General features: G+C 43.0%; 1 pseudogene; it reads left to right on the top strand.

Moving 5' to 3' along the window:
* Positions 1-942: 942 nt before the first annotated feature.
* Positions 943-1,552, top strand: LOC123589694 (annotated as a pseudogene).
* The last annotated feature ends 9,924 nt before the right edge of the window (positions 1,553-11,476 follow it).

Genomic DNA, 11,476 nt, shown 5'->3' with positions numbered 1-11,476 from the left:
GAAAACAGTGTGGAGGTTCCTCAAAAAATTAAAAATAGAACTACCTATGACCCAGCAATAGCCCTGCTAGGAATTTACCCAAGGGATACAGGAGCGCTGATGCATAGGGGCACATGTAGCCCAAAGTTTATAGCAGTGCTTTCAACAACAGCCAAATCACAGAAAGAGCCCAAAAGTCCATCAACGGATGTATGGATAAAGATGTGTTTTACGTATACAAGAGAATATTACTTGGCGACGAGAAAGAATGAAATCCTGCCATTTGCAACAACGTGGATGGAACTGGAGGGTATTATGCTAACTGAAATAAGTCAGTCAGAGAAAGACAGACATCATGTTTTCACTCATATGTGGAACCTGAGAAACTTAACAGAAGACCATGGGGGAAGGGAAGGGGAAAAAATAGTTTCAAACAGAGAGGGAGGAAAACTCATAAGAGACTCTTAAATACAGAGAATAAACTGAGGGTTGAAGGGGGGTAGATGCAGGGGAGAGGGGAAAATGGGTGACGGGCATTGAGGGCACCTGTTGGGATGAGCACTGGGTATTGTATGTAAGCGATGAATCACGGGACTCCACCCCCGAAGCCAAGAGCACACTGTATACGCTGCATGTTAGCTAACTTGACAGTAAATTATATTTTAAAATATAAATAAAAAGTAAAATTAAAAAAATAAAAAATATATATTTAAAAAATTTTAAGTTTATTCATTTATTTTGAGAGAGAGAAAGCACAAGTGGGTGAGGGGCAGAGAGAGAGGCTAGAGCTAGAGTCCCAGTCTCCGTGCTGCTAGCGATGCGGGGCTTGAACGCACGAACCGGGAGATCATGACCTGAGCCGAAGTCACTTAACCAACTGAGCCACCCAGGCGCCCCTCAAAAAATACTTCTTGCTTTCCTTCTGGCGGAAGGATAAGCCATCAGCTCCAGGATAAGCCCAAAATGGGTGCTTAGAAGCACATCCAGCAGATACAGAGGAAGAAGCAGTCAGGCGTAATGCACTTTCTTCTCAGGCTGTGCTGCAGGCAGTATTGCCAGCTCTGCTCTCCTTGCCCACCGCCCCCCCCCCCCCACCACAACACAACCCGGTAAAAGCGCGCAGACTGGGGTACAAGGCCAAGCAAGGTCATGTCATGTATCGGATCTCTGTGCAGCGTGATGGCCCAGTTCCTAAAAGTGTGACCTACGGCAAGCCCGTCCACCATGGGGTTAACCAGCTAAAGTTTGCCTGAAGCCTTCATTCTGTTGCAGAGGTACAAGCCGGATGCCAATGTGGGGCTCTGAGAGTCCGGAGTCCTTTTACCAGGTTGGCGAAGATTCCATGAAGTTGTTATCCTCACTGATCCGTTCCGTAAAGTGATCAGAGGAAATCCTGACTCCCAGTGGATCACCAAACCAGCCCACAAGCACAGGGAGCTGGGAGGACTGACAGCAAGCCGCAGGCCTCAAGAGCCGTGGCCTTGGAAAGGGTCACAAGTCCCACCACACTACTGGTTTCTCGCAGAGGCCACGGAGAAGACGCAGTACTCTCCAGCTCCACCATCCCTGCTAATATAAGTAATGTTTGTAAAATAATGACCTAATAGACAATTCAGGACAGCCAAAAAAATAGGTTTCTTGAGGGCCTTCACTGTGCAAGGCACTGTACCAAGTTCAAGATTCCATGTGTGCTGACAGGAGCGGTTTCTGCCCCATTTAAAATAATCCCTGTAATACAACAAACACTTCTTGTCACCTCAGGATGTACTGTCCATGTACCTTGAAATAACAATAATAACTCATCATTTCACTGGCCCAGTGCCCTACTGGCTCCCGGGGGTCTACACTTTCTGCAAAGTGCTCTGAAGTATTTCTGGGAGTCCCCAGGTGCTGCCTTACGTGGGGTCACAAAGGAGCCCTGCTCCATGAGGAAGCATCTGTTCCACGAGGGGCTGCCTCCAATGTCCTGAGGACCTTCATGGGTAAGTTCCACAGCAACCTGGGAGAGAATGACTGTCTCCTCTTCTGTGTCTTATACTCTGTGAGACGGCTCCCAAATGGGGCTTATGAATTTTAGAATAACAGACTTGCAAAGTTTACATTCAACCCTTCTGTCCAGGAACAGATCTGGGAATGTCCCCAACAAGGACACACCGAATGACAAGGCCAAACTCAGAAACACCCCTTTTCTTGGATTAACAGGGCCATGTGGTTCTTTCCTAGGCCTCTGACGGTCTCACCGCCCCACCCCCACTTATCAGACATATGAAGACACGTTTAAATCCCACTAAGAGGGAACCCCAAATATACCTGTAAAAAACGCCACTTCCAAAAACAGCACAGACCTCACTGCTGTTCGAGGCAGGGTGGTAGACATCCATCACATTTTCAGGCTGTGTAGCACCTCTTTTTATTTTTTCATTGAGGTAAAATTCACAGAACATAAAATTAACCATTTTAAAGTGTACAATTCAGTGGCATTTAGCACATTCACAGAGTTGTAAAACCATCACCCCTTCCATGTTCCAAAACATATTCATATCCACGAATGAAATACCATACCCATTAAGCAGGCATCCCGTTCCCCCCTCTTCCCAGATTTACCTATTCTGGATGATTCATATACGTGCACCAATACAATATATGACCTTTTGTGTCTGGCTTCTTTCACTTGGCATGTTTTTGAGGTTCATCCACATTACAGCATGTATCAGCACTTCCTTCCTTTTTATGGCAGAAGTGATAGTCCGCTATCACTTCAGATTGTTTATCATGCCATGGACATTTGAGTTGTTCCCACAAGTGGGCTCTATTGTCAACAGTGTATGAACATTTTATACAAGCATTTGTTTAAATACATGTTTCCAATCCTTTGTATATATACAAAAGATATACCTCGGAGTATGTACATTAGAGTGATTGCTGGGGCATACAGTAATTCGGGTTTTAACTTGTTGAGCAATTTCCAAACTGCTTCCCACAGTGGCTGCACCATTGCATATTCCCACCAGCATTGTCTGAGGGTTCCAATTTCCTCAGATTCTCACCGACACCTGTTGCTTTTTTTCTTTCTTTATAGCCATCCTATTGTGAAGTGGTATCTTGTCGTGTTTGGACTGGCATTTCCCTCACAGTTAACGATGCTGAGCATCTTGTTTCATGTGCTTGTTGGCCATTTGTATATCTCTTTCACAGAAATGTGTATTCAAATCCTCTGCCCATTTTTTAATCACCTAGTCTTTTTGTTGTTGAGCTATAAGAGTCCATTATATATTCTGGATACTACGTGCTAATCAGATACATGAGTCTGCAGTATTTTTTCCCATTCTGTAAGAGGTCTTTTCACTTTCTTGACAGTGTCCTTTGATGCATAAAAGTTTTAAACTGTGATATTGTCCCATGTATCTATTTTGTTGTTGTTACTGCTGCCTGTGCTTTTGGGGTCATATCTAAAAATCCATTGCCAAAGTCAAAGTCATGAAAACTTACCATATTTTCTTCCAAGAGTTTTCTTTCATTTTAGCTCTTACCTTTAGATCTTTGATTCATTTTGAATTCATTTTTGTATATGATGTGAGTTCAAGGTCCAAGCCCCGATGTGGGGCTCAAACTCAAACCGCGAGATCATGACCTGAGCTGAAGTCAGACGCTTAACTGACTGAGCCACCCGGGCGTTCCTCAAGGTCTGACTTTCTTTGCACATGAATACCCAGTTGTCCAGCATAACTTTTTGAAGAGACTATTCTTTCTCCATTAAATGGCTTTAGTACCCTTGTCAAAATTAATTGGCCATAGATGTATGGTATCTGTGTGTGTGTCTCTAGACTCTCATTCTATTCTACTGACCTGATTGTCTTTACTCCTTCTGGGACTCCCATTCACACAGATGTTAGTATTCTTGATGGTGTACCACAGGTCTCAAGCTCTGGCCATTTTCCTTCATTCTTTTCTCCTCCTGCTTCTCAGACTGAATAATCTCAATTGACCTACCTTTAAGTTCACAGATTCCTTCTCCTGCCTGCACAAATCTGCTACTAAGCCTCCCTAGTGAATGAGTTTTTCCTTTCAGTTATACTCTTCAGCTCCAAAATTCGTATTTGGTGCCTTTTTAAAATCCCTGCCTCTTTATCGATATTCTCTATATGCTCAGACATTGTTCTCCTGGTTTCCCTGAGCTCTTTGAGCATATTTAAGACAGTTTAAAGTCTTTGTCTAGTAAGTCCAATATCTAGGCTGCCTCACGGACAGTTTCTATTTTATGTGGCAACTCTAGAAGTCAGATTTTCCTTCCTCCCAGGGTTTACCATTGCCTATTGTGAGTTGCTGGTGTTAGCTTGCTTACAGACTTTCTCAACTATTTGTATTGAGGTCTGTGCTCTTTACCACTGAACTCTGCATTCCTTTAGCTTATTCGGATAAGATAGCTGGTATCTTACAGTTACCTTAAATGCCTGCAGCAAACAAAAGAAAGAATTTTTTTAAGGAAAGAAAAAAATACTCTCCTGTATCTTTGCAAAATGGAACCATGTCAGGGCTAACTCCTTGAACGTTTATTCTGGCTGCTTACAACTCTGCCTTAGCTTCACTCCCTCCTCACACAGAGCCCAAAGGCCAGCAAGACATGAAAGCTTCGAGTCTTCTTAGGCCTTTGCCAAGTATGTGTGTCTCACTCTTAGTCTGCACATGGCTTTCTTGATTCCCAGGCATACACAGAAGCTTCCAAAAGCTCTATTCCCACATAGGTCTGTCCCAATCTCTTCTTTCCCAGGCTTCTTGGTCTATTACTTGTCCCAGGTGTTGTTCCAGGCCACTGAGGCCAGTACCTGTGCCTTTAAATGCTTTCAGCAAAAGCCACCTGGAAAGCCATGACAGCCCTGGGGATGCCCTGAGTGAAGAAATAGGAAGCCTTTCCACCTGTCCTTGAGAGAGGCACCATCCAGACAGCTGGACACCCACAGCCACACTCCTTGAGAATAAGTTCTATATTGCTTCTTCTGGCACTAGCAACCAGCACCAGACATTTGGGCACCCTTCCTATGGCCATTTTAAAATGCCACAGCACTCTCACCATAAAGCAGCAGTTTCCCTCTTCAAGCTTTCCCTTGTTTTCAGTTTTTGACTAGATTTCCGAGTTCTTCAAAAGCTGATTCTGACAGTTTTTGCCAGTTCATTAGTTGTACTGGGAGAGGGACGCAGCCCTGGATTTCTCTATTCTACATTTTTGGTTCCCCAGCACCTTTTGAGCACTTTGTGTTTGGAGAAAATTCCTGTATGGAGTCTAAAGATCCCCAGGGTAGAGGCCAGGGACTTGTTTCCCCAGGTTCCTTCCAGACAGTAGTGCACTTAGATCCTACCAAGATTGGCCCCGTATCTCAGAAATACATAAAAAAAAAAAAAAAAAAAAAACATATGAAGGAACAGAGGGTGCTCTTGTCACTCAGGATCATGTGCTCGGCACTGGCTCCGCGCTCCGCGTGATCTGTAATCCTCAACATCCCACTGCATAACTACCACTGTTCAGGCCCCAAGGAATGATCGCTTCACCTCTTGCCCTAAAGTCTCTCAACAAAAGGCAACTGTATCTAAAGGTCACAAAGGTTTGTGGATTCCAGCCTCTGCCAATGTCGTAGACACAAAGTGCTTCAGAGGATGAGAAGGAAGTACTGAAAATGCACTTAGGTAAGAGAAATGACAGATTAATTAACTTAATTCACTTCTCGAGTGGCATGCATGCAGGCATTAGATTCTAACATAACAGCAATGCTGAACATCCATTTTTCTGTTTCTCTTCATGTTCTCAGCTGTCCTCAGCTTACTGTAGCCAAGGAACATTCTGCAATTTAAACAATTTATATCACTCTCTAATTTGTATGCATGAGATCTAGACACAAGATGTGTGAAGTGACACCAGTTCTTTACATTAGCAACTACACTGACACTGAATACTAGAACTACAAAAACTTGTGTAACAAAATTACATAAGTTTTGAAAATATTATTTAAAAATTTCAGCTTTATACAACTTTGCTTTAAAACTTTGATACCTATTACTTATATAAGGCTTTGTATTTTGCCCTGTAATAAAAAATTTTTTTCAATGTTTATTTATTTCTTTTGGGAGACAGTGCACAAGCAGGGGAGAGGCAGACACAGAGAGAGAGACAGAGAGCGCGAGCAGGGGAAGGATAGAGGGAGAGAGAGAATCACACAAGTAGGCTCCACACCATCAGTACAGAGCCCGAAACGGGGTTCGATCTCACACAACCATGAAATCATGACCTGAGCCGACAACAAAAGTCAGATGGTTAACCAACTGAGCCACCCAGGTGCCCTTGCCCTATTAATTTTAATAAATACTTTTGAGTATTTTAGAAAACTTTACTGACGTTTCTGAACATTTAAATTTTTAATTTTTTTACATTAACCTTCATTTACATTTTCTCTGAAAATAAATTCAAACTTTTTTTATATTCTGAAATTGTAAACTTTGAAAATTATATTTTGTCCTTTGAGTCATTACTGCCAACAGAACACAAATTACACAAAAAAATTTATTATAACAACCTATTTAGTGATTTTATGGAAATGAAGGCAAGAGAAATAAACTTTAATAAATAAATATATAAGAGTTTGTAAGTCACAAAGGTCTTCATTTTATTTCTCACCCAAATATTGCTGGCCCATCAACTTACTCAAATATATCCAACAATCAAATTGTTTTGATATTTTGTCAACTTTATCACATAAAAAGATTTGTTTGGGGGGTTGGTGTTATGAAGTTGTCAAGGTAGGAGGACAGAACCTTTTTTATTAAACAGCTTGATAGCCTGAACTACAACTTTTATATAGATGAATGGCACACAGGCCTACTTCTGAACTTTGCTCTGGCACTGTCTGTTTGCATTTGGGTTGTTAACTTTTGACCTATAGAGCACCGCTTCTCAACCTGAGGGATGTGACAATGCCTGGAGACATTTCTGGTTGTCTCAAGTGGCATCCAATGTGGAGAGGCCAAGTATGTTGCTAAACATCCTACAATGCACAAGACAGGACTTCCCCACCCCAACAAAGAATTATCCAACCCAAAGTGTCCATGGTACCAAGGGTATTCTAGTAAAGGTAACAGAGAAACCTCAAGCTTCTAGAAACAGCAAAGAACTCAGGAGCATTAGGAACACAGGGTCACAGAGGGAGCTGTATGTCCAGAAGCAGCTACAGTTCTCCAAAGAATGGGCCAGAGGAAAAATGGAAAATCCATGCCTAGATGCAAAGGCCAAACAAATTCTCTGGCCCTTCCAGAGATTCCACGAGTTATTTTATATCCTTCAATAAATTAGACTAGCTTGAGAGGTTTTTTGCAACTGAGGAACACTAACTGATAAAGGAGGGAGAACCAATTTCCCATCCCTCATTTGAGGAAGGGCAAGATCGAACCCCATAAAGTCCCAGAACACAACAGGGAAAGAGCTGGAAGTAGGACTGTATTAGTATGCAAATGAATGACTAAAATTTAGCCCAAACTAGTAGCTTTCAGCTCAAACAAGTACTTCTTTTTAAGTAAAAGAGGAGAATGTTATTCGGTGCTCACAAAATACAAACGTGGGAAGGGATGTAGCAGCATCTCAGGGAGAGCCCAGACTCAACCACACGAAGACTTGATCTAGCTTATCTGTGCTGCTCATTCATAGACCATCCTTTTTGCCCAAAGTAACCTTTTTCACGTGGCAGAAATAATGAGAACCAGGAGCACTCAATGTTTTCATCTTATAATTTCCACCATTTTAGAGAGACAAACTATACGTCTCCCAAGTTCAAAATATCTTAAGGTATCTTCAACCTGATTTGCAGTAGGTGCTCCCTCCAGGGACTGAATATCTGTGTCAGAGGGCTAGGGGGTGGGGTATTTAAGACCCACATGGACACCTGGAGGGCGACAGAGGTAGGTGATGAAAAAAAAACTACATTCAGAACCGAGAGTGCTATAGTCTCCATACACCCACCCAAAGAATCGCTTTTGTTATTCTACATTCCATCCTATTCCTTTTTGTAATTTAGTACATAAACCCTTAATAAATCTCAGAGATTGGTCTAAACACTTATATCAGTAGATATGTAACAAACCAAATCATCAGATGATTTGTTTTTCCTACACTCCCACTGGTAGATGGTTGGAGCTTCTGGATGGTCACCATCACTGAGGCCTGGAGTAATGAAGCAGCTACTTCTTGCACAGCACCCATCACCATGGCAGAAAGAAAACAGGCACAAAGGTCTCACACCAGCCACTAAATGCTCCAGTTTGGAAGGTACAGACAGCACTTCTACTCACAGCAAATTCACTGGCCAGAAATGGTCACATGGAAAGTGCATGTGCCTGGCAGGGGAAGAACCAGGGTATTTTGCAAATAGCTCTAATTATCACTCCAGCATTTCACAAGCATTATATTTAATCTTCACAACCATCACAGAAGTATTACTATTATCCCTATATTAAAGATGTGGAAACTGATACATAGGCAAGGCAAACAGCCCAAGGTCACACACCGAGGCCAGCATTTGATTCCAAAGTCCATTTGTTTAAGCATGGTTTTTGTTTTAATTGCCTCCTTTGGTTTATCTTCTGTATGGTCTTCAGCAATTCCATTGCCCGTTAAATCACTTAAACATAAAAGGGGGGACCTGAACTCCAGGACAACAATCCACTGAATCCCGCCCACATTCCACTCTACTCCCAATTCTTGGGTCAATGGAAATCTGTGGACTCAACACAGCACAGCACAGGTGCTGGACAGGATTCCACTTTAAAAAGCATGCTTTCAAGAGACTCTTAAAAACTGAGAACTGAGGGTTGATGGGGGGTAGGAGGGAGGGGAGGGTGGGTGATAGGTATTGAGGAGGGCACCTTTTGGGATGAGCACTGGGTGTTGTATGGAAACCAATTTGACAATAAATTTCATATAATGGAAAAAAAAAAAAAAAAAAGCATGCTCTCCAGGGTGCCTGGGTGGCTCAGTTGGTTAAGCGCCCAACTCTTAATATCAGCTCAGGTCATGATCTCATGGCTGAGACTGAGCTCACACCAAGCTCTGCACTGACAGTACAGAGCCTGCTTAGGATTCTCTCTCCCTCTGCCCCTCTCCCACTTGCACACTCTCTCTCAAACTTCAAAGAAAAAAAAAAAAAAGCATGCTGTCCCACACAGCCATGAAGAGTCAGAAAGGACTTTTTTTAAACATGTCAATATCCCCTTTGATAGTCTAGCTGCTGGTTATAGAGACGAGTAACAGGCTTCCCCCCCACCCCCCCCACCACCCCCATGGAGAGGTCGGTCTATTACAAATGAAAAGGGTCCAATGAGCAATGAGGGTGGGGACCAGATGCTTGTACCCTTGTACCCCAAACACCTAGACATGTTAAGTATCTCATAAGCCCTAGGTACGGTGAAGACAAGAAAGCATGACAGAACATGGTTAAGGGCCAGGAAAGTCTGTACATTTAAATCCTGACTTTGCCATTTCATTGCATCTTGAACACATGGCTTCACAACTCTTGCGCTTCATTTTGCAGCTGAAAAACGAGAGCCAGTAATAGTAGTCATTTAGAATTGCTGAAATTAAATGAGATGGTATATGTAAAGCTAAATTCTGTGCCTGGCACATAGTGAACATTCAACAGGCATTCTTATTTTTAGGAACAAAGAAACCTACTTATTAATGCATTCTTATCTTTAGGAGAAAAGTGTTAACAGCACATATTCTTCTGGAGGAAGACTTATGGCAGAAGAGACATTTAAGCTGGCTCCTAGGAACATCTCCGGAGACATTCCAGGTGGGGTGAGCCTTAACCAAGGTTCAGAGGTGAGGGCCATTTGAGGTGGTTAATTTAGGAATTAGGAATCAAGTGAGAACCAAATTTGGGATCTCCCAGAGCTTGCTTTCTTTGGGGTCAGGAGTGGGAAGCAAACTTCTTAGCCTGCAGTGAAGCCATCTCTCAGATGCTGATTTGACCAAGAAAGACATTCTTACCCTAAGAACTTAGAGCTCCTCTATCTGGCACCATTGCCAGAGTGAACCCACATTACCCAAAGGTAAGGTCAAACAGCCTGTAAATGAGAACACAGCACACACTGACCATGGACACAGATGTCCTAAGATGAGGTCTTTGGTAGTGTGATTCTTTAACCTTCCTAAATTTCTTTCAGCCTCTGATCAAAGGCTCTATGGAATGTCTCTCCAAAAACAAATGCATGAGTATCAATTTTGCACGTTGTTTTCATAAAGGTCGTCTGTCATCTGTCTATAGGTTTTAGGTTAAAAATCCAGGATCTGGATAGGTGCTGAGGCCCCTTTTAAAAAACACGGACTCAAAATGCATCTGGTAGGCTCAGATGATCAAAATGCTGGCAGCCCCACACTCACCTCCTGGTCTCTGCCTGCCTGTGGGAGCGGCAGGTTGGGAGGAAAGGCTGTGTTCACACACCTCTGAGGTAAGCTATCCTGTCAGCAGGAACCTAAGTGGTCTCCAGATCCTCAAACCTCGGAGTCTAGTTCAGGCCAACCAGCTCTCAGATCATGTTATTACTCTATTTACTGGATCTCAGAAATATGGGCTAAAACCATCTGCTTCCTCACCAACACAAGGGAACTGTTGCCATTAAAACCATCAACTGGCCACTCAATTTTCCCTACCTTAGCACCTATTTCTTTCTACCCATGACCACTTCAAAGGACAGAAGATCCCCACTACATGCTGACAACAAATGGAACCATTTTGTTCTATGTTAGTACTTAGAATCAGTGCCCAAGAGGATGATTCATTCAATCAAGATGCACTTTCAGAGGCATCCACTGTGCCAAAGCATCAGTCTAGGGGGAGATACAACAGTAAACAAAACACGACCGGTCTTCCTAGAGCTCACAATCTTGGCATTAAGAGAAATAATCAATCAGCTCTTTAAAGATTCTTCTGGACTCACTTCACCTCTCTGAGAAATACAACTACATATATGACTGCCAAGCGCTAATTAGCTGTTGTACATATCATCTTTCCCCCAACTTTCAAGTAGGTTTTCCACTATTCCCACTATGCAGATGAGGACATCGTGGCTTAGTGGAAAAGCACACTTCAACTCTGGTTTGCTAAACTCCTAAGCACATCATAGGCCCGAAATCCAGACATGCCTGTCATCTTGCTTTCTTCTAAGATTAAGTGGGGCCTACTAATCAGGGCCAGTCTTGGCATTCCTAGCTAGTTCCCACATCTTACAGGATCTCCTCCTTTCAGAAAGTTACATTACTGGGGCGCCTGGGTGGCTCGGTCAGTTGAGCGTCTCAGGTCAGACTTCGGCTCAGGTCTGAGTATGAGCCCTGTGTCGGACTCTGTACTGACAGCTCAGAGCCTGGAGCCTACTTCAGATCCTGTGTCTCCCTCTCTCTCTGCCCCTCCCCCACCCATGCTCGCGCTCTCTCTCTCTCTCTCTCAGAAATAAACATTAAAAA

Source organism: Leopardus geoffroyi, chromosome E3 (genome assembly GCF_018350155.1).
Source record: "Leopardus geoffroyi isolate Oge1 chromosome E3, O.geoffroyi_Oge1_pat1.0, whole genome shotgun sequence".
Classification (NCBI taxonomy): domain Eukaryota; kingdom Metazoa; phylum Chordata; class Mammalia; order Carnivora; family Felidae; genus Leopardus; species Leopardus geoffroyi.
The sequence above is the reverse complement of the archived record's forward strand: the minus strand, read 5'-3'. Positions and strand labels throughout refer to the sequence as shown.